Source organism: Athene cunicularia (genome assembly GCF_003259725.1).
Source record: "Athene cunicularia isolate RWA chromosome 5 unlocalized genomic scaffold, athCun1 chr5_part2, whole genome shotgun sequence".
In the NCBI taxonomy this organism is placed as follows: Eukaryota; Metazoa; Chordata; class Aves; order Strigiformes; family Strigidae; genus Athene; species Athene cunicularia.
In genome coordinates, this window is record NW_020799102.1 from 3,156,370 (window position 1) to 3,179,606 (window position 23,237).

At 35.7% G+C, this 23,237-nt stretch overlaps 1 protein-coding gene and 1 non-coding gene across 2 annotated transcripts in view; both read left to right on the forward strand.

The window, feature by feature from the left end:
• The window catches only part of PDE3B (phosphodiesterase 3B), a gene marked incomplete at its 5' end in the record, with an annotated part of 85,672 nt that overhangs the window by 17,260 nt on the left and 45,175 nt on the right, over window positions 1–23,237 (forward strand). The window lies entirely within an intron of this gene.
• LOC113481215 lies at window positions 10,683–10,866 on the forward strand. Its single transcript, XR_003398625.1, has one exon. It is a non-coding gene; the product is annotated as a U2 spliceosomal RNA (small nuclear RNA).

The window sequence follows — 23,237 nt, forward strand, 5'->3', positions numbered from 1 at the left end:
TTTTTTTTTTTTTTTTTTTTTTTTTTTTTTTTTTTTTTTTTTTTTTTTTAAAAATTCTGGAATGCTGAACTCTTGTATTGGTCTCTGATATATTCTATTATTTTTTTCTTCCCAGCCTTCCTCATTGTGCTTTCACATTTTGGTGGGTTTTGGTTTGGGATGTTTTTTGCCTCTTTTTTTGCTGATAATGCCAGCAACAGAACTAACTAGAATGCCTGATGCAACAGCAGCTTTTGTTAGCTGGGAGGTACAATTGCAGTGCAAATCTTAATTAAAATTTTGGGTTCTGAGGTCAGAGCATGATGATTTCCTGATGCTAAGAGCTATGTCCAGTTCGGATTCATTTTTATATAGTCACAGAAAAGGAATTTGGTTTTGACCTTTGAGCATATCCTTTCTAATCTGAACACCTCTACTCAAATGTTCCAATTCCCTGATCGCTTTGTGTGCTTCCACTGAAAGGAGTGGGCTGCTCGTTCCTGCCCTGGCACATCACCCTTTGTGCTGACACGAGCATTCATGAGACTGCACAGTGAACTAAATTGGGGAACTAATCCATGTTAAAAGTCATCAGTTCTTTTTGTAGTTCCTTGCCACGTGGCTGAATGACTGCTTTTGCTGCATAAGGGAGGGAGTGACATGGGGATGGGAATGAGCAGCTGAGGGAGGGCAGGACTGATCCTTTATTGTGGCAGTGCCAAGCTGTGCTGATTTAAAAGAATTAGTGGCACTGCAGTGTAAAGAGTGGATGTGTTATAACTTCCCAATAAATCAGTCAAAATAGCATCCCTTCACATGCAAAAGCCTCTATTTCTCTCTGTCTTCAGTGAACTGTATATTCTGTGTTTGTCCACTTGAAGTAAAAGGAACAGAATACTTCAACACTGGATAGCTGAAGTATGGCAAACAGGTACTTAAAATGTAAGATATTAAGCAATTGCAGTCAAGTGTTACCACGCTTGCAACATATAACATTATACACAAAGTTTTCACAAAGACCTTGAATGGAAAAGTGCAATTTAGATATCTAAGTTAGACTTGTACAGTAAATGGGGCAGCAGAGAGTCTTTTTAAAAAACATTTTAAGGTTGTGTGGTAACAGATAGAATCATACTGCATTCATGTGTGAGAACAGAATGAACTGGTAAAGGACGTGAATCAGATTCTTCCTAATACCCGAGTATTTGGCACACATTTAAAGCAGTGTTTTAAAACTGTTGTGTTTATGTGAAAATTCTTCATTATTTTCAGAGTGAAGTAAAATGAAAACATTATAAAACTGTAACAACACTTCTGTGTCACCTTATGAGTCTTGAACTCTCATCAATACATCATGCTTCCATCTACAGGGCTGAATACATCATGTGGTAGTGGAGAAAAGCTGTTGCCTTAGAATGTAGAATTGGAAGTCCTCTGAGTCAGGAAGTATGTCTGTCCTTTGATGCTTCTAGGTATTTTGATGATTTTTTTTGCCCGCTTTTGTGGGTACCTGAAGTTTCCAATAAAATAAGTTGCTACAGTAAGGAAGCTTCAGGCCAGCTATTTGCAGTAACCCTCCTTGGCTTTTAATTTTCATGTTGCCAAAAATTCACATACATGACAGCAAAAAATAGGAAAATGGGATCAGAATGACAGTTTCTTATTAATAGTTCAAGCCCAGACTGAACTTCATGGGATAAATAGGTCCCATGACGTTGTTTCTGCTAGCTTCAGAGTCCTTTCAGGTTTGCAGTGTTCTGTAATGTGGAACTGAGCAATCCAATCATGTATCGCTTATTCCTTTCACAATAACTCTTAGTCTGTGGTATGTTCATTTTATAGAGGTGTTTGCTTATATGTTCAGTCCATCATCCCAGTAGAATCACCAGTGTAAAAAGCATTAGACACACTGATTCTGCAGAAGGGGTTGGAGGTGGACAAGTGGAGCAGGTGCACCACATGTCTAATTTCAGCTTTTAAATAAATTCATCTGTTGGGGAATACACACAAATGACTCCAGGTATCTGTTTGTGTTGTGAACTTTTTGAGTTTTCTTCTACTGTATGCTGGAGGTTTGTGATCAAAGAGATCTTGTGAAAACACCTGCAGTCCTGCTGCTTTGAGTGGTTATATGAAACCTGAAATATTAGATATTGCATTGTGCAACTAATAATGCTTTTCTAATACAAGGACAGTTTCTCATCACCTTTTTTTTTTTTTTTTTTTTTTTTTTTTTTGCCCTTGATTAAGTTCACATTTTTTAAACTGAAACATTAACAAAAATTTTGATTATATAGAGGCTTGACAAGGATTAAACTCAAACCCAGGAGAAGTGAGAAGGAAGTGAAATGAATGATAAACTGGAGAGAAAACTTTTATCACATACAGAAGAAACAAGAATATAGAAGCATAAAGTTTGTAAGTAAAGCCTGATAGCAAGCTGAATTAGCTTGATAATTTTTTTGATCTTCCATACCAATTATTCCTAGCCAGAAGATGGAGTTAGTACACTTTTATTATCTCAAAATAAGGATTTAGCAATTCTTAGGGCTTTATCTACTTGCTAGTGTTTATACAAGATAGTATTTTCTAGACAATGCTGTGTGAAGTATGAGGGATGTGCAGGGAGGGTCCTCTGTCACTGGAGTTCCCAGAATATGGTCTGTAAGATCTTTAATAAATATGTCTAGTTGGCAGAAATATACTGAAGAGCTAAAACAGTACAAAGACTTTTCAACTGAAAACATTATTAGAAATATATTGTAAGAAATATTTGAAGGAAATTATTCATTGACCAAGACAGTTTGGCAACCACTTGTGGAGTGTAAGAGTGGCCCTTAGCAGTCATCCACTAGAATGGCTGCAAAAAGGTATAATGAACCTACATCTCAAGAGAAGAGGTACGGTGAGTACTGTTTGTGATAGCAGCAGTAGATATAGCTGTTTTAAAGCTAACGGTACAGCTGAGAGAACATGCAGCATACTGTGAAACCCACTCAGGAGATTGGGTGAACACGGGTGGATATTCCGTGCTGAATTCCATTCTGCCATTAATCTTTTTGATTCATTGAACATTTGGAAAAGCAGCCCACAAGGCTTAAATATTTTGCCAAAACTTTTTGTTGTTGATGGACTGTCAAAAGTTGAATGTTCTGTGAAATTTAGACAATGTTTTCTGTAAATGGTCAGTGTTGACAGGGATATAACCCCAGGCCAGGCTAGGCAATTCTAATCAGATTTCCCTGCCTTATTTTCTATACTGCACTATCAGGGGACCTCCAGTCAAAAACTTATTTTATATGTTAAAGGCTTTTTTCTCAATGCAAATGTACTATGTGGTGATTTTATTAATTAATTAGCTCCGTTACAGTCCTGTATGGGTTGAGGAAAATTAAGATCACCCTATTGTGCAGAAGCATGCATCAAACAGAAGTGATTTCATAATCTCTTGTGTTTGATTGTATTGGTATTTAATATAGCTTGATCCACAATAAGATTACAGATGTTACATGCTAAAAAAGATGTAATGCATTTCTATTTATGAAATTTCATTATATAAAAAAGGTTTATTGTCTTCTATTGAAACACTCCTAAAGCAAAGGTTTCTTATTTTGCCAAAATGCTTGAAGATAGTATTTTTGGAAGATAATATTTCGTCAGAAAATTTCAACAAAGTATTCAAAATGTTTCAAATTTCCAATATGAAAACTCAAAATATTGAGATTCTCATTAATACAGTTTACTGAACTGATGTGGATTTTTGTTTTTTTATTCATTCCATAAATTCTTGTAAGTGCTTTGTGTAGCTTTATTGTTTTGAGTTGATTGAAGGATTGCTGCATTCTGCTGTGTGTGGTGGTTATTTAGTAATGATTGTCAGAACATTTACTTCAAAGTTAAAAAGAAATAAGAAAAAGCAAATCCATGTATTCCCAAATTCTAAAATTTTATAAAATGAAATGTAGATTGCCTGACACTCACAAAATGTGTTCTTTCCACCTCATTTTCAGATTTGTGTATTTAATGACTGACTTGTGATGTGTCTCAATATTGTAAAATGCCTTGTAGTTCACACCGAAATCTCCTAACTTCAAAGCAGCTACTCTTTTCTATTAGCAAAATTAGTCAGTCAAAAATATAACAAAAAACCTTTGAAAATAAATTACAACTTTTGCATTTTGACATTTAAAGCTTGTGGCTTATTATTCTGACTCGTTTCATAACCTATATGAACTGTACAGTATGCTTTTGTTTAAGCATTTGTAGTAATTTTCAGTAACCAGTTATACGCACTGAGAAACTGCATTTTCTAGTTTGCTAAGTAGTAGCTCATTTTCTGTGTCCTGAGGCATTAATTAAACCTGTTTAAGTGTGATAGTGAGAGTTAACATTGTTTAAAGATAATAGTGTGAGTCAGTCCTATGGTGTTTGCAATAACAAGTTTCCACATCACTATTTTTTAAGCACCAATATGCATTTTTTTTTCACTGAAGAGTGAATTAATTGAACTGTTCCATTCTGCAAATGAATCAGCATTTCTTTTATAAGTAGGTTTTTCTAGTCTGAACCAATTCATTTTTGTGAGCCCCAAGCTGAGTTTTCTCTAAACAGCATCGTTAATTGTTAAAGCTTTAGTCCTGAACTTGCCCTACTTCTTGAAATCATAGTCCTTACAAAAAGCTAAAGCATATTTTTACCTATGTAACTGTATCCCTAAAATTTATGTTACAAGAAAAAAAGTGTTTAATAAGTAATTTCCTGTCTCCTATTTTATCTTCCTGTTAAATACTGATAAAAGACACTGTCCTGTGCTGTCAAATATCTGGACTGGTAAGGAATTTTTGTTCTCTTACTACAAATGTCTGTTTTCCAGGTCATCTCTAAAGTGGCTATTCTGACCTGCTTTTGGGGTTTCTTCTGTAGGTTAATTTTATTGGCAATCTAGCCCTGTATTAAATGGATTTTATTGGCAATGTAACCCTGTATTAAATGGTGACCTTAACATTTTGTAAATGTATGCAAATTTATTCAAGTGCACGTACATGTGTATGTGTGCACACATCATAGTTTCTAATTCAAGTACCTTTTTGTCATGCGAACATCCATCCCTAGTATCTTTGCATTCATTGGCTTATTTCATTTAGATTTGACAGAGGATACTTGTCCTGAATAATAAATTTCTGTAAATTTAATGAAAATCAGTAGCCAGCAAGAGAGCCTAGTAGCACCCTCATTATGAAAAAGACTGAAGAAATCACCAAAGACAGATGAAATGAGTACTCTAATTACAGGAAAATGGGGCATTTAGAGCTTGCAACTCCAAGTTGCCAGGTAATCTAGTCATAAGATACACGTTCCGAGGATTTCATCATTTGTGCTCCTCACAGAGCTACTTACCCCTTTTTCTGAAAAAGTGTGTTTACTGTTATGATATTCCTTGTTGAGATGTTTTATTCAAGTTTTGAGAAGATGGTCTTCTAGGTGGTGAAACACGACAGCGTATTTCCTGTCATGTTATAGGACTTAATTTACTGTTTTTCAGTCTCTACCAGTTACAGAAACAAGCTGTATAGCGATGACAGCTCTAAGATAAATGAAATGCTGTCTCATTTACTTATGTTCTGAGCCTTTCTCACAGCAGACTATGGGTTGGGTTTTTTTTTGGTTGTGGGTTGTTTTGGTTTTTTTTTTGTAACAGACTACTAGATGGCCATTCTTTAAAGGAGGGGCTTGAACAGGTTTTGACTTAGCAGGCGGCATGCTTCACTGCCGTTGCTGGGATGTGAAAGCAAGTTGTATCACTGGTATTTTATTTTGTGTTGTACCTATTCAGAACTAGAAGAATAGGTCACAGTCTATTCTTGTGGAGCCCTGAATAGTAAAATGGACAGCAGATAAAAGGATGTAGCAAAGAAGCTTGCTTTTCAGGGAAAAGATGAATTTTCATAGAATTTCTTTTCTCAGAATGACCAGAAAGCCTGAAGTTTTATTAATATTGATTCCCACTCATTTTCCTAACAGTCTTTTCTGATGTCTCAAGTTATTTTTTCTCCTCTAAGTAACTTATGTGTGAGTGAAGTATGTTTCTCATTATATTTCAAAGTTCACATTTTGTTTGCAGATAAGATGGTTTGTATGTTTATTGTTTATTACAATGTTTATATGTATATGTTGTCTATGTCAGCAGTGAAGTGATTTTTTTTTTTTAAATTAACTAGATAACATTTATGAAGGAGAGGGTAAAGAAGGAAAAAAGACACTTAACACTTGTCCACTTCCAAGACCAGTGATTAGAACAACAAAATCAATTTCCCAGTAAGTCTTACCTCTTTATGGGATGCAAAGCTGGCACTATAGGAGCATAATTCTAACTAGAAGTCTACAAGTGTGTGCTCAATGCATTGGCTGCATTTTTGGTAATAACTGGACATTTGCTTCTGGGTCTCTGCTTCCTATCACAAGTTAAAAGATTAAAAGATTATCCAGGCGATTTCTGAATGGGAGGTTTTACCAGCAGTGAGCCTGGGACAACAGAATCTCCTGCTGGTACTGTCCACTAAAGCATGGTTGAACAGTGTTCTAGCCCCTCAAAAATTCTCCAAGTATAGCAGTTTGAACAGCTAGTTATTCCTTTCAGCACCTTGATTGTTTCCAGATACAGCAGCAGAAAAATGTTGCTTTGTTTCCCAAAGGTATTAGAAAACTGGCAACTTGGTTCTCAGCTGTCATGGTGGGAGGTATGATGGGATGTAAATTAACAATCCTGGAAAAGTTGACTTAGAGTCCATGTACAGGAATATAAATCAGAAAGCAAACTGAAGCAATTGCTGAACTATAACAGAATCAATGAGGTAGGCTTTCCTGAGTTCGGTAGCACCAATTTTTTCTTCAAATCTCTCTCTGCTTGACTTCCACATAAACTATTTAGACCTTTGGTTGGTGTCAGAATGTTTCAGTTTGGGATCAAATAGCTATTCTTGGCTCAAATTACTTCTGGACATTTTCCAGAGACAATATTCTTTAGGGGTGCATTGAAATGACAGAAACATCATTCTCCCACTCCCGGTAGCAGACCAAAAAAATGCTATCAGATGAATGAAACCATGCATTATCTGCTTCAGATCAAATTGATGTTACTTGCTTCTTTTTCTTGTCTTGGTTTGAGAGAGTTTGGGGATGAATTGTCTTAAACTGTTTGCATGTCAGGAAGCTAATATTTTAAAAAGAGGACTATCCTTGTTTACTGTTTTTTATATAGTTTTTCCACTTTGCATATGGATGATGGGTTTCTTTTGGTGGGATGAAGGGGGAATGTTCCTGATTTGGTCAGTTCTACTTGATATAGTATATGTTCCAGTTAAGCCTTCCCAAATTTATAGTAACTCTTACTTCAGCTTAGACAAAGAGGCAGATTATATTCTCTTTCCATGCAGTTTTTTTGATTGGAGATGCGTACAGCAAAAAACTGATAATTGCATGCACAGCTTCTTGTGTCGGTAATTACAATTCAGGGGTTGAGAGTGAGTGTTGAATGTGAGGTTTCATATTGGAAATATGTCAAGAGAATATGAAAATAAGCAGTCTGGTTTTTGTAATATTGACTGATATTATTCAGCTTTCTTCTCTGCAGTGTTCTTTCTTTGGCCATTCTAGTTTTAGCTTCTTCATATTTTCTCAGAGCCAGGAGGAGGAATGTGAGCACCCAAGGTACAGACTCTCTGTTATGATGTCTGACATTACAGTGCATTCCTATTAGGCTAAGCTCTGATGAGAAAACTGCTTAATTGGAGAATGCCTACTAGAGGTGTAATACATAAATCTAGCAGTTAACTTTAACATTTTTGAACTTGTAAAAACTATGCAAATTTTTTTTTCTTCTTCAATAGATTTCTGAAAGTGTAACAAATGGTTAGAAGCATTATATTATAGAATGGAAATAATCAGGCTACTCAAAATTTGGGCTTTATTTGTAAATTACTCTGGACCAATAAATAAACCTGTTCACAGAGTTTTCACACACATTCTTTCTAAATAAAATTCTATAACTTTAAAATAAAGTTTATTTGGGAAGCTGTCACAAACAGCTTTGCAGCTGTATAGTTTTATACTGTTTATTCTTGTGTCTTCAGAAGAATTTTTGTATTGAGTTACTTTAAAGTAGAGCATTTCTAAGTTCCTTAAATGCTAGACTTTCTAAACATTTGACTACTTAGAAAATAACGATTGGATGATTATTTCTACTGGTGCAGGTTGTTTTGTGAGAACTTTTGTTTTCCTGCTGTGGGAACAACAGGGCTTTGTCCCTGTAAAGAGTTACCCAATGAAGTTGTTACTGGATTTGAATGTTTGTTTACAGATTAAACAGAAGTGAAAGAAACTCAAAACTGACTACTTTTTTTGGGGGGGAGGTGGTGGTGGTGAAGGAAATAGTACCATTTAAAATACAGAAAAATAAATCTATTACTCTTGGTATTTATTACAAGATATTTAAGCAGACAAACATTCTTTGAAAATCCTATGCAGTTTTAGAAAATATCTTTTGTAGTTTTTATTTATAAATTTGTATCTCTTTTCCTGAAGCTATGGTGAGCCCTGCATACTGTCATTCTTTTTCAATTGTAAACATAGTTTCAGTACTACCACTTTTGCACCAAACGCTGTTCCTAAGCGACTGCTGACGTCAGTTGGTGCAGTACAAGAAGGTTTGTGTGTTTATCTGCTGTGGGCAGACTCTTAGAAAAGACGAAAGTATGTAACTAGATTAGGCCAAAGAGATTACTGCTTTAAATAAGCATGCGTACTGTTTGCCATGTCATACTTTATTTTTTCTGTATTTTATTTTGGTTAGCAGTTGTATCTTTTGTTGCATATGCCCCAGTATCTAGTTTGCAAGAGACGATAAGGAGGGGTATATATTTTCTTTGCTATTGCTTTAAAGGGGTAGCCTTTTTTCTTTTCAATAGCATAGTTAGAATGAGAATTTAAAAGGAGTATGTGTCATAGTGTAAAGCTTTCACATACCTGATCTCAAGGTTAGAAATAGGACTATTAGAAATGAAAGCAGGCATACAATTTCCAGTTCAAGTGAAACATATTTACTTAGAGATTTTTGGCCAGAGTCTATACATTTGGAAAAACTGGAATGATACTCTTGGAATATTTTACTGCATGCCTTTGTGTCAAACAGAGCTGGAGTGGAGCTGGCTTAATGACCTTTGTGAATTTGTTTTGTCCTTGATTATACTTGCAGCACACCCAAACGGAATAAAAAATACCTGTAGCAAAAACTCTTTGTATAAAAATCTTATTATGAAAGTAAAGGAAATAGTAGTGGGACTGAGTCATGGTAGGCCAAAGAGTGAAGCTATAAGTTTTATAGAAGTAGTAGTACTGGATGGCTTAATAAGACAGGAAAACAAAAAAGACAAGCATAGAATCTCTTCTTCAGGTTGAAGAATAGAAGCAGCAACTTGCAGAACTAAATAAAAGCTGAGAACAATTGCTCCAAATTAATTTAAATTAGATTAAAATTAAAGAAAATGCCTGCGGGACATAGAAGGGCATTAGCAAGCATAAAGGTAAAAACGTCAAGCTGTGGCTGCTGTGATGGTCTTACTGGTCTTGAAGTCCACATCATTCCCTTTGTTTCCTGTACTGTTTCACTCTGCTATCCAATCTAGCTGCACAATTTCTCTGGGCTCTCTGTTCACCTTGTCACACTGCTTGTGTGTCCTCATAGTGAGAAATTTTTAATTATGTCTAGTTCAAACTTTTCTTGTTTCAGCGTTGCTTGTCAGCTTTGCACTGCTCACCCTTGGGTACAGCCTGGCCTTGTTGTCTTGATGGCCTCCCATTAGACACTGGCAGGCTGTTGTTAGGTCCCCCAAAAGCCATCGCTTCTCCAGACTGGACGAGCCAGCTCCCCCAGCCTCTCCTCCCAGGGTAGGTTCTCCAGGCCTGTAGTTAACTTGGTTGTCCTCTGCTGAACTTGCTTCATTTGATATCTTGTACTGGGGAGCCCCAAACTGGATGTACTGTTCTAGGTACAGGCTCACAAGAGCTGAGCAGAGGGGGCAATCATTTCCCTTGGTCTAATGGCCATGCTCCTGTGAATATAGACCAGTGTAGTGTCCGCTGCCCTTGCTGTCAGAGCACACTGCGGGCTCATGTTCAGCACTTCGTCCTTTTCAGAAGAGCAGCTCTCATCCTGTGTTGTTGCAGGAGACTCTTCCTTCCCAGGTGAAGGGCTTCACGTATGTTGCTGCTGAATTTCATAACGCTGTTGTTCACTCATTCCTCCAATTTGTCGAGGTCCCTCTGGATGGCAGCCCTGCCACTGCATGTACTGCCTGGTTCCCCCGATTTGCTATCATTTGTAAGCGTGTCTTGTAAACTTTAATTGTTCAGAAGAACATAGTGGGGTTTTATTCAGGTTAATAGAAGTTAAGTAGCTGCAGGTGCTTTTACTCATTTGCCTTTACTGCTGCTTCTTCTAGGTATTTACTGAATTTTCATTCCCTTTAACCATATTTTCTTATAATAAGAATCTTTTCTCCAGCTTTCAATAGCAAAGGTAGAGTTAGAAAATGACATTTAATTCACTAAACTGTTCTTAAATAAATGGTAAAGTTACTTCTGAGTTTCGTTAGTATAAAAACATAAAAATGGCTGAGATTAAGAGTTTATTTAGTTTAATATTCTGTCTCTTACCAATGGTCTTTGTCTAAGGTCAAGTTTAACATCTGTTCTTATCTGTTAAATATGTTTTACATCCTTGACTTGAAGATATCATATTAAACAGATTTTGGGGACCAAAAGATGGGTTAGAACTTTTTCTATCCTATGCATCTGCCTGTTATTGCAGTGTCTCCAGAAGCAGCACACCAAGGGAAAAATCAATAAAAACAGTAATTGTAAGTTGCTGCTTATCATCTTCCCATCCATTACAAGGGCTAATGTGCAATGAAATGCATTAAAGATCACAGCGGGGGTAAAGAAAGTAGGCTTAATTAGAGGCCAATGGAAGGATAAAAATATGATAACATATGATACTTTTTTCCCCATACCACCTTCCTACACTCTCCCAGCTTCCACCTGTTTTCAGCTCAGGGGACTTCCTAATGTGGTTTAGCTATTTAGTTACAAGAGCCTGTTCAGTCTCCCCTTGAACTTACAGGCACTTCCTCCTTTTCCCAGTTTCCCCTTGAACATACTTAAACTTCTGGCAACCACAACTTCTTTTGATAAGGCAGGTTACTACCTTTCAGTGACTAACTGCCTCTTGGTTTTGGACCTGGCTCGTCCCAGCTCTTTCTAAGCGTTTCTGGTTCTTGTGCTGTAAAAAAGTGGTCTGTTGAGTTTACCTTTCTACTGACCAGTTCCTTGGGCAGAATTTGCAACAATCATGAGTTCAGTGTAGCAGTATACATGACATCTAGCAGTGACAATAACTAATCTGTTTAACAATTATTTCAAGGTGATTTTGGAGATCAGCTTGATCAAAGTTCATGACCTTGTATATTCTTAGACTGAATATACAGCAGTAATATATAGTTTTGCTGTTTTCTGGAGGTTGGTAACTGTCTGCCGTTAGGATTTTTTCTTGCAGGATGATGCCACTCAAAGTTCTGCCCAGCAATAACAGATGTTCTTGTGTAAAACACCTGGAGACAAATGAACAGCAGAAAAGTCTTCTTGTTGAGAAATGATACCATGCTATTGCATTCATTTCCTTTTGCAAGGGAAAGTTGTTGATTCTGTGGTATGAGATCAGTTGGAATTACTGTAACATCTTTTCATACTTACAGAGAAATGGCTGCATCTTGGACATATGGTTTGAGTTTTTACAGGCATTTGTTCTGCAGGTTCTGCACTTGTTCATAGAGAGCAAACGTTTTGTGTTTTCGTAAATAAGTGGATTCATAAAAATTATCCTTTCAGTGTCACTGGCTTCAAAAGGCAGCCACAGCAGAGATATCAAACTACTGTTTTACAGACAAAGTTCACTCTTTCCTTGTTAGGTCATGTGTTAACAGTACAAATAATAATAATAATAATAATAATAATAATAATAATAATAATAATAATAATAATAATAATAATAATTTTTTTTTTTAAAAAAAATAACTCTTGTGACTTATGATCTTATAACAATCCTATTTCAAATTTTAAAAGCTGTTGCTGTGGGATACCATACAAATACATTCAATTCCTGTGATGATTTTTTAAAAAGATGAACCTGTTTAACTGCTTAAACTGTTTAACAAATTATTATCATCTCTTCTTTTTGCTCATTGCTTATACAAAGATTATAAAAATATAAATTTGATCAAATTTTGATCCTGAAAATTTCTTCTTTGTACTTTTCATTTGACTTTTGCTTGTATTCCAAATATAAAGTAAAACAAATATAAAGTTAGTGTCTTCGGAAATATCCTGAAAGACTAGTAGACTTCAACAGATATATCTTGATTCTGGTTAACATGTGGTATACAGCAGTTAAGAGGAAAGTTGACTGATAAGGTACATTTATAAAGTTACAAATCAAATACATTTGTACATAAGTGGTGAAGATGCTTTTGGTCTCTGTAGCCCAAAGTAAACACTTCTATGAGGAATAGTTCACATATGACTGCCAAAAAAAGGATAAACTGGTTATGATGTCTGAAAGAATTAGTTTCAACTCAAATATGGTAATGGCTAATGTAATCTTTAGAGGCAATTTGGACACATAGGCTTTATTTTGTGATTTAGTTATGAGTTGTTCTTTTTGGGAGGCAAACACTTTAATGTGTTGTTCCTAGAGTGGATTCGTAGCATGTTTTGTGAAATACTAGTTATTCTCTTTCTGCTTTTGGTAGCTTTGCCTCATCGCCTCATTTTAGAAATCGACCGTTCCTTTTGGCTAAATGAGTGGTTCTCTTACATGTTGTACAGCAGTAGTCCCCAGATTACTTGGGGTGGCTAATGGTTCTCATCCCACTTTGGGTTACAGCAGTTGCAAGGGGAATTCCATTCCCGATGTGAAAACTTAACCGCTTGTTAATATTTGAAGTTCTAACCCTAGCAGAAATGAGGCTTGAAGTAGAAATTATCACAACAAGGGAAATAAAACTGGCAACTACTCCTTTTGGTATAAAGGTAAGATGGGGATACAGGATGACATTTATTCTTTCATAGAAAACATCTACTATTGACACACTGTGACTGTACGACCTCTTGAGATTCCTTTCAAATGGAATTATCCTAGAAGACTATGTACTTGTTGGTGTGAAATTTTGTGTAGACATAGCTAACTAGTTCAGGTGCTGCTGAGGGCATGTTTGCAGTAGCACATAATTCTTCTCAGGCTGTGAATCCTGGGAAAGGAGCTGAGCAAATATTTAAGTTCTGAGTCAATGTTGAACTCCAGCCACAGTGGCTACTGAGCTAGGTAGTTCTCTGAGAGTTTTCTAACATACTCCTTGCTAGCTTGTATGAATGAACTAGAAATATCTCAGGACTTTTGACTACTACTCCTAACTCTTCTGTCATTGTAGAAACAATCCGTACAACTTTATATGTCCTATCTTTATTTTCTTGGGTTTTAAACTTGCAAAAAACTAGAGAGTTTACTTTAACTGGTATCTCAGCCTGTTAGCTTACTGTCTTCATGTAAACCATCAGCATGTATTAAATCTACATTTCAAAAGGTAGTGGGAGCAGACTAAATGTTTAGTGTTCTGAAACATGCGTTTTAGATGCGTGTAATATGTTCTCACTCTATAGCACAGCAGTCATAGTAACTGTGTGTTCAAATCCTACTATGCTTTTAAATAACATTGAAACCTGAAAAATTTTGCTAACATGGTATAAATCTTAAATTGCACTGATGTTCAACTTAGCATTTTGGTTAAATCTTGTGAATTTTAGAGGAAAATGTTCATATGCTTTAATGATATGTTGCAGTGCTCTCTGACAACAGCATTAGTTGCCTTTAATAACAGTGACTGGACTCTTCAAAAATTAAAAACTCTTGTTGATATTTTTAATTTAGTTCTCTTGTCCCCACACTGGTATGAAACCTTTGGTGATTTGGGATGCTTCTGTCTCATGCTGAAATAATTCATGATAGAATGAGCTTTGAAGTAAATTTTGCTTTGAAATGTAAGTCTCTATCTTCCTTTAAAGATGTGTGTTCTATATGGGAGAATTGTCAGAAATTTTCACCTCTTAAACGGGGGAAAGAAGAGATAGCATAGGATTCTTGTCCTTCATTAGATTACATCAGCAAAGTATGTAATATATAATGAATAAACTACATACGTGATTCACATTAGAATTTTTAAACTGTTTTACTTTGTAAGCACAAAATGTATTTTCAGATTCTCAGTTTGTGAATCATACCTTTTTTTTTGGTCTTTTGTAAGGAGATTACAGGCAGATTTTGAGGTTACTGATCTTTAGTTTAACTGCTAGTACTTGAGCTAAAGAAATAGTTCTGAAATCTCTTTGTAGATCTGTTTCTGAAGAAAGATTTGATACATGTTTACCCAATTAATTTGTGAATCCTGCGTTGGTTTTTTTTTTGAGGGAAGAACCATGCATTGGGGGAACCTTGGAGTAGGAAAGATGGATCACACAGCAAGCTGAGATTTCAGTGCTTAAACAGGTTAGCGTCTGGGAAGGCTCTGCTAGATGTCACTGTCCTCCGTTAGACTGAGGTGCTACAGTCTCTTTTGAGACTTTGATTTTGAAGCATGTTAATAGCTTCATTAATTACTATAAGGGTTGAAGCAGCTGTTTGATGGACTAGACCACCAAGAAATCATTACTAAATGTTCTATAACAGAAAAACGTGCTTCTAAGGTCTACAAGAATTCCCCATTGCATCAGTAGTATACTGGATTTATGTTATAGGACTTTAAAAACTGGGGAGTCCCTTACAGCAGGCTTAATCAAGAAAATTAGAAATTAATAGTGGTATTATAGGTAGAAATAACACTGTAGAAAAGTTTTCAAAAACTGTCTTATAAACCAGTCTGAACAAAAGAAAACAATGCTGCTGATTTTTACAAGTTGTCATCTATATGTTTAATTAAGATTGGTGAAAATCTCACAAGTCTAAAGAACCCAGATAATTGTAAGTGGTTGGATGGTGAATGAGTTGGAGTTAGTATAGATAGCGAAGCTGTACTGTTTAATGTCAATACTGTCAAGCTATTGCCGAGTATTGAAGCAGATGACTTATGTGAGTTAAAACAATGAATGTTTTGTGCAGATAATGTGAATATGTCTTCAACTGAGTATACATATGAATAATTCTGGAAACTCTTGCAGGCATTTGTCCGTTCCTCTGCTGTCAGCAAAGAAATCAGATAAATAGCTAAGAATTTTAAAAAATGTTTCAATAAGACTTTTTTTTTTTTTTTACCTTCAGAGATCCTGGATTCTGTGGCACCTTAAGAACTTAAAAACTACATTAATGAAATATATCTTTATGCAGATTGTTTAGATTTTACATGAGGGTGGGGTATTCAGATTAAATCTCTAGATACCATCAATGATTGTTTATTGAAGCAACCAATCAAAGAAACCAGAAAAGGAAAAACAACTGTTAACTTCTTCCTGAGGAATATTTAGGATCTGCTTCAAAATAGCAATCAGAGAGCATCTCTGCAATGATGATTGCAATGTCAGCAATCATTCAGAATTCATAGTGGAGCAATGGAAACCAGAAGATCCATTACACTTATACTCAGAAAAATTGTTAAAATAAAAGGAGAAAGTAAATAAAGTAGAATCCCTGCAGGCAGCATAGAGACTACTCAAAGACATCGTACTGGAAACTTGAGAGAAATGCATGCCATTTATCACAACAAGATATAAAGATAAAAAGAAGGATGCCATGATTAAACAGGATGGTAAAAAAGGCTCATAGGGAAAAGTAAGCGTTCTTGAAAAAAGCTGAGCATGTATCTAGAACAGGCAGGTTAAATGTAATAGTCCAAGGCAGATCCAAAATAGTCTGAAGAGCAATTTGTGGAAAAAATAACAATTATTAATAATATTTGTACAATGCATTAGAAGCTTGAAGCCTCCCAGAATGCCTGTAGGACTGGTAGGTTCTCAGAAATAGAAGAAGCATTCATATCTGATGAGGCCACAGCAGGAAAAGAAAAGATTCTTTTTCATAACCTTCACTGTGGGAGAACCTGGAGAAAATTCCTATGCTGGAAGTTTACAGGCAATGTTTCAGAGGGCTTAAGTCAAAGTTAAGTGTTGTAAAAGAAATCTGTAAAGAAAAACCAGCAATATGTCAGGACCAGATAACACATGGCCAAGGTTCTTGAGAAACTTGAGGATAAAACTACCAAATTGCTGTATGTAATGTGCAGCTTTTTACTCAAAATTAATTAGGTCCCAGCTGACTGCAAGTTGGCCAATGTCATGTCACTTTATGAAAGTTCCCAGGAGAGCTCTAAAGAGCTGTTGGCCAGTGATCATGACTTTCATAGCAGGCAAGTTGGTAGAAATCATAATAAACGTTAACTTTACTCATTTCAGAGGAAGGTGATGTTTTAGGGAAGAGTAAACACTGCTTTTGTTAGTGAGTCTTGCATCAAATGAACTTACAAGAATTTTTTTAAGGAACCAGCGAGTTTGTAGATACTAGAAATATATCTAATACACTCTACCTGGATTTGTAAAAGACAAGATTGGAAAAGCAAGAAGAAAGAGGTAGCGGGGCTAATCAAAGTTACTGGAAACCCTTTCACACAAAGCACTAATGAGAGCGGCTATGGGGAAAGTTAACTCCATCCCAGCCAGACTCAGTACAATGGGCTGTAGGTGCAGCATGGAAGAAGGTAGCTATAGGGAGGATATGACAGTGGTCTGTGAAATCATGAATGGCAGAGAATGCCAGAAGGGGCTAAGGGTAGATGTTTGAGCCTGCTTGAGATGCCGTGTATTTTAAACTATGAAACTGAAACTTATTTTGATAAGACATTGCAGATGTCAGAAGTTTAAGGAAGATAATTCACTGCGAGCTATTAAATACAGTGCTGCTTTGAGGAAGCACTTGAGCTGCAGATTGCTGGATACTGGGAAGATTCAGAGCAAATTTTTTATTTCTCTGTAGGAATCTTCTGCTGACTTGTTAAGATGCTAGGATAGAGAGGTTTGTAGTCTGATCCTGTGTAGCTAGTTTATGTTCTTGTTTAAAACAGTAGGACAATGTCTGTCAGTTTTTCTTTAATTTAATTGGGTATTCTTGATTGCAATTGCATACCGCAGAGGAGGGAAGAAAGCACAGGTAAATTAACAGTCTTAAAGTCATAATCTCTGTGTTTTTTAATTTAATCAGAGATTTGGTGTTAATAACCTTAATTATATTCCAAATATAAACCTACCTTATTTTAACATAGAGTCTTTGATCTTTATCCCTAATGATTAATAACTAACTTTTGTCTCGGAGCAAAATTCAGGTTACACAATTATCTGTTACTGTAAATTTGCTACATAATTTCATTAATGCTTTTACAAAATATTATTCTGTAGTCCCAAGTTCTAGATCTAATGTTCAATTTTGCCCAATGTTCCCCCTCTCAATACTTGCTCATATTTTTTCTTTTCATTGTTTTACAACCTCTGCATAACCTGAATCATGGAGAACTTTCAGGAAAAAAATGACAGTTAACTTCTACCGGTTAGAGTTCTCAGAAGTTGATTCTGAATATTTATACTGTTTGTGCACCTTCCACTTTGTGCACAATTCCACCTGAATTATCAGATATTAGGAGTTTGAGGAACTGTAAGAATCTGATTTGATTGGAATGCCAAAGGCAGGGGCAGCTGGTGTATGTGCCCAATGGTGTATCAGCCGGTACTGATATAGGAGTTGCATTCATTTGATGTAGTTTGTTAGCATGAATGCATGAAGTCCCTCTTGAGAAACTGAAATTACGAGTACATAAAGCTCATTTTTATATAATGCTATAGGTCATGAAAACATAAAACCTGGACTGAATACACACATATTTGAGCAGAAATTTGTATGATTTGTTTTTTAGCTTTGCATATAGGAGGAGAACATTTGTTAGGTTAGATAGAGTATTCTGAAGTGAAGTCAAACTTTTGTTGAGCCTATCTAGCTAGCCACAACTGATTAGTAAATTGATTTCTAAATTGTAACATAAAACTCATCTTTGCCTTCCTTTTCCAAAATGAAAACTACTAACTTGGCACATAGACTAAACGTACCTTATTCTTTCTTTCCTTTTTCTCTCATTGGTTTAAGACCAGTGTTGTCTCAGACTCCTCTGTTGTAGGACAAGACTGGCAATTGAAGAGAAATGGCCTTTATGGCAAGGATGTATGTATTATTATCTTTGTAAAAATCTGCTCTCAGATCAGCCATATATTTTTAAAATTGTATTTTTCATATGCTCAAAAAACCTTATCTTTATAGCACAGTACCTGAAGATTCCACCAGAATGTGTACAATCCTATCTGAAGTGGACTTGTGCTATAGCTTCAGCTCTGAGCTTGGGCTGAGGATGGATGATTCTTCCGTGCTTTGTCTCTACCTTGTCTTGTCTTGCCTGATCTGATTGCAGTAGGGATAAGAACTGGATGCAGGTGTGGGGAGGAAAATAAGTTCAAATATTTTGGTAAGCAGAAGGGAAGAAGTTGGGGCTGAAGAAGAGGAGGTTCAAATGGTGGTTTGAACTTGAATGAGAATGGGATAATTTTATGTCTGGAGTAATGAGATTGACATGCTAGACAAGGAAGTTATGATGAGAAGCTTGAGAACTAAACATAGCTGGAGATACCTGAAGAATGAAAATGGAATAAGGAGGTGAGGGATGGGTATGGATTAATGCTGGGAGAGACAGGGCTGTAAATCTTCTATTCAAGAGAACAAACAGAAATTGGTGCCTTCTGAGGAACATTGCAATCGGGAGCCTGAATGACAGCATCTCCCTCTGCTGCAGGCAGGCACCTGAGAAAGGCTCTTAGTGCTTTTTAATATTTGTCTAATAAAACATGATAATATGACTTCTACCATTGCTTGCTCCAGAGTGACAAGCCACCAGATCTTCTGGTGGCTTGTCACTCCATCACTGTGGTGGCATCTGATGGAATTTGGGAGTTTTGTTTTGTCTTCTTGAGAACAATTAGGCAGTAGCAATAGAAAAGCTAAAATAGTCTGTGCTTCTGAAGAAATTTTAAAAGTAAATAACTCTGAAAATATATATGAAAAAAAATATGGAAATATATAAGTGCTTTTGATTTTGCAAGTTCTAATTAATATAATTCCATACACTTCTCCCGTCCCCCCTGCCCCACTAATTCTGAAATTTGTGGTGCATCACAGTTTATTTTTATATATATATAAAATAATAAATATATAATAAGATATTTTTTCTTTTGTTTTCTCACTGTACTTCCCATTTCTCTGTGTCCCCAAATAAGCATAAGGAATGAGTCAGAGGTCAGAAAAAAAAGAAGAGATAGTTTTAGGCTTGAGACAGTTCAACATTACATTGGAGAACTGCTTTATTTTGACTTTATCACTAAAACTTCTTTGTGTGTGTGAAATCCTTAATGAGTCACTAAAATCTAAGTTTTCCCAAGTGATTACTAACTGTATGTATTTTTTTGTTAGCTCTCCCCCCCCCCAACACTATGGATCTCATTTGCAGTAATGGTAACCACACTGCTGTAGCCAAACACTATCAACTGTACTTTGAATGCCTAAAATCTATGCAAGTGGTGAAAGAAACTGAACATGCAGTTAGACATACAAATTTAGTAAGATTGTAAAGCACACCAATGTTATACACATGTTTTGTAACTAATTTTGTAAGAATGTCTGTGAATATTCAGGTATTACCATGGTAAACACTATACCAAAGCCGGAGGAAGTAAAAAAAAAAAAAATAATTATTGAGCGATTTTGAACTTCATTCAGCAAGTATGGGGCCATATACTGAACAATAAAGAAGCAGAGTACTGTGCTCTTTCTGTGGGCTTGATCCGTTGTCTTTCAAGTGTGACAACTTGATACATTCCTTGTTGACTGGCAAAATTTCTCTCATTTACCCATCTGTAAATCCCTTAAAACTAAGTAAGTCTTCTTAGTATATTGACAATGAGTGTGTTTGCTTCTTTTTCTATTTATACATACATTAATATGATATTTTCTAAACGTAATTATTGTATCAAACTTGAGGCTACCTTATGAGACTGAGAATTTCAGATACACGTTTTCTATATTGAATTTTGAAAAATGCTTTCCATTTGCTTGAATAAGTGATGACAAACTGCTTACATGCATCACCAAAAAGGAATGTGACAGCTAATTAATTGTTCAGCTGCAATAGAACAAGTTCTGTCAGTCGTTAATTGAAATTTTTGTTTATAATGCATCAGCACGTGGCAGTGGTACTGTGATCCTAAAACATTAACCACAGTATTCTTAAATGTCTAGAACACTGCGTGCTGCTTATATGCTATATAACTCTATTATATGTATATTATACTTTATATTTCTGTATAGCAGCTTTTTATATATTTCAATTCAAATATTGGAGGTTTATGTACAATAAAGCACTGTGGTGCTTTTCAGAAAACTGCACTTATGCTTTGCAGTTTTGCTTGAAACGTTACATTACTAATAGCCCCCAATTCACTTCCTTTGTACGTGATTATGATAAAGCCTTTCATTTTCCAGCAATCATTTATCTTTTCTCCAGGTACAGTTTGGATGTACTCAGAGAAAATAGTCAGTGTAGTTAATTAGAGATATGCAATAAATTCTACAGTTGATAAGACTTTTTAAGAGCTATGCCTTGTTTTGTTTCAGGATGAAAATATGATGAGAAAGGATCATTTTGTGGTTGTAATAGCTGAATGACAAAGAATCTTTGTCTGATACAGTGTTGTTATGCTGATACCCAGTCCATTTCAATTGTCTTTCTGTCTTGGTTTGTCTTTAAAATATTTATCATAATGCTTTCATCTGTCTTGGAGAAGATGAGGTTTTTTAATAATATTATAGAAAAATCATTAGAAAATTAATTTGTATTCCATTCACAGTTTGGAAGGTTTACTGTAAAGAATGTATGAGGTCACACTGAATGCGTGGAATAGAAAGAAGTACTGAATTGTTTCCTTACTTAAAATGGTCTAAGTTAACCTTTTATTCCATAATCATTTAGACATGTGGGTGGATATGTTACTATGGCTTGGCTGTTTTGTGATACATCAGCTGTTCTGCAGTAATTGCTGATGGATTTGCTTTTATTTCCAGTGTAGTAATACATTCTCAGTGTATTTTCTCTGAGGGGTGATAACTTGAAGTATTTTGATTTTTAAAAACAGTAAGAAACTTCAGATGGAGCAGCTGAAAAGTAGCAGCTTGCACCACACTAATTGCCTAATGGATGGGTCTGAGAGGGCCTAATGGTTAGAAAAATGTCCAGCTTGACTGCGGTAGATTCAGTTCTTCCTGAAGCTGCAGTGGTTCTCATCTCTTGACTCATGCATTATCAACCTATTTCTACCAGTTGAGAAACCAGGTAATTCACATTTCCGGCAATTATGAGGCATATATATCAAGAGCTTTGGATTTATCATATTGCTTCAAAAGATTATAATAATTGTAGTGCTTTCATTACTTTATTCATAACTTCCAAGAGTTTACTTTGCACTTTCTTTATAATACTACAAAGAAATTTGGGCTACAGCTTGCACAGCACACGTAAGAATGTTAAATGGGTTAATTTAATTTATTACAACTTTAATATTAGGAATCTTTGCATTTATCTTTGGTTTGAGTACAGGTCCAGTTAACATAATTTCGGTCCCCTTGATTTGACCCAGTAGTTTCACATGCTGACTGGCCATTTTAAACAGATGATAAAAGTCTCTTGAGCTGGGTTTTTTTGGTTTTATTTTTGTTTTTCTGAATATTTCACCATTTTACATATATTCTGAAGATTTAGGTTAAAATTGCTGAAGTCCAACAAATGTATAATTGGAGAGCTGTCTCCACTGCTGTGTCAGGCAATTTCTGTCATTTACTCCAGTGGCATCCAAGTTTTTCTAAATTGTGAGTGAAAAACAGTCTCCCAGCTCAGTAAACACTCTGTTCAGAATGACAGATTTAATCTGCTCGCTGTAGTATGCTGATTTCTCAGCAGTTCAACTTCTTTTCCTTTCCCACCAGCCTGTAGCAATGTGGTTCAATCATTTGCATGTTAATAGTTTAAAAAAAGTCAAGTTTGCATCTTTTGCCACCAGTAATCGTCTTCTATACAGACTGATGATGCAGTAATCAACTAGTTATGAGAGGGCAACTCATGAATATAAATAGTCCCATTTTACAAGTATTTTGCCAAGGTCAGTGGGAGAGAGGAGGGAGGTCAGAAGTAGCTCCTTAGTCACAATCACATCTGGAGCTGAAACAAACTCTTTCTTTGTAGAAATTTGGCAGTGTTTTAGGATTGCCGGAGTTTAGATGCTAAAATATGGGACAATGGCAGAGATCTCAACTGCTCATACATAGATTAACTGTGCATGGAAAGTACAATTTATCTGCATAATAACCACTTTTTCTGGATGCCCTGTAGCATGGATTTCTGCATGTTTGGAAAAGCAACTCTTACCACAGAAATACAAGAAAAGACATACCCTATATGCTTTTCATAAGGTATTGGATTTGACCACTAGAACATAACATCTTAATTATACAGGACATCTGGCAATCCTATGAGGTTCAGTCTGCATTTTTCCCTCATCATAGAAGAAATATTAATGCATCAGCAGGAACATTTTTTGGATACAGTGATTATTGTTCAAGATAGCATTGCTGTCACTGGCTTTTGACCTCTAAACTTGTTTCTGCTTGGTAGTGGCTTTCAATATTGTCCAAGTGCAGACTGGTGTCTTCTCAAAGAAAAAATATTTTTGTTTTCTCTTTATCTGTAAATCTGTCCACTTAAGTAGTCTCTGTTATCATAATATTATAGAATGTGACTCACAAATTGCCTCTGAGTGGAAAAAGTATGTCTGCAAGTTCCAAAACCAGTGATGCTTAGGTGATTCTTTTTGCAGTTTAATACTTTATTTTAAGGAAACTGTCTTGGGGAACATAAGCTCTTCAAGGAAAGATGGCACAAGTGTCTTAAAAAAAAATGTAGCAACTCATATTATGCCCCAAAGAACACCACAACCAAGGGTCATGGTGGCATGGTGGTGGGTGCTTTCTA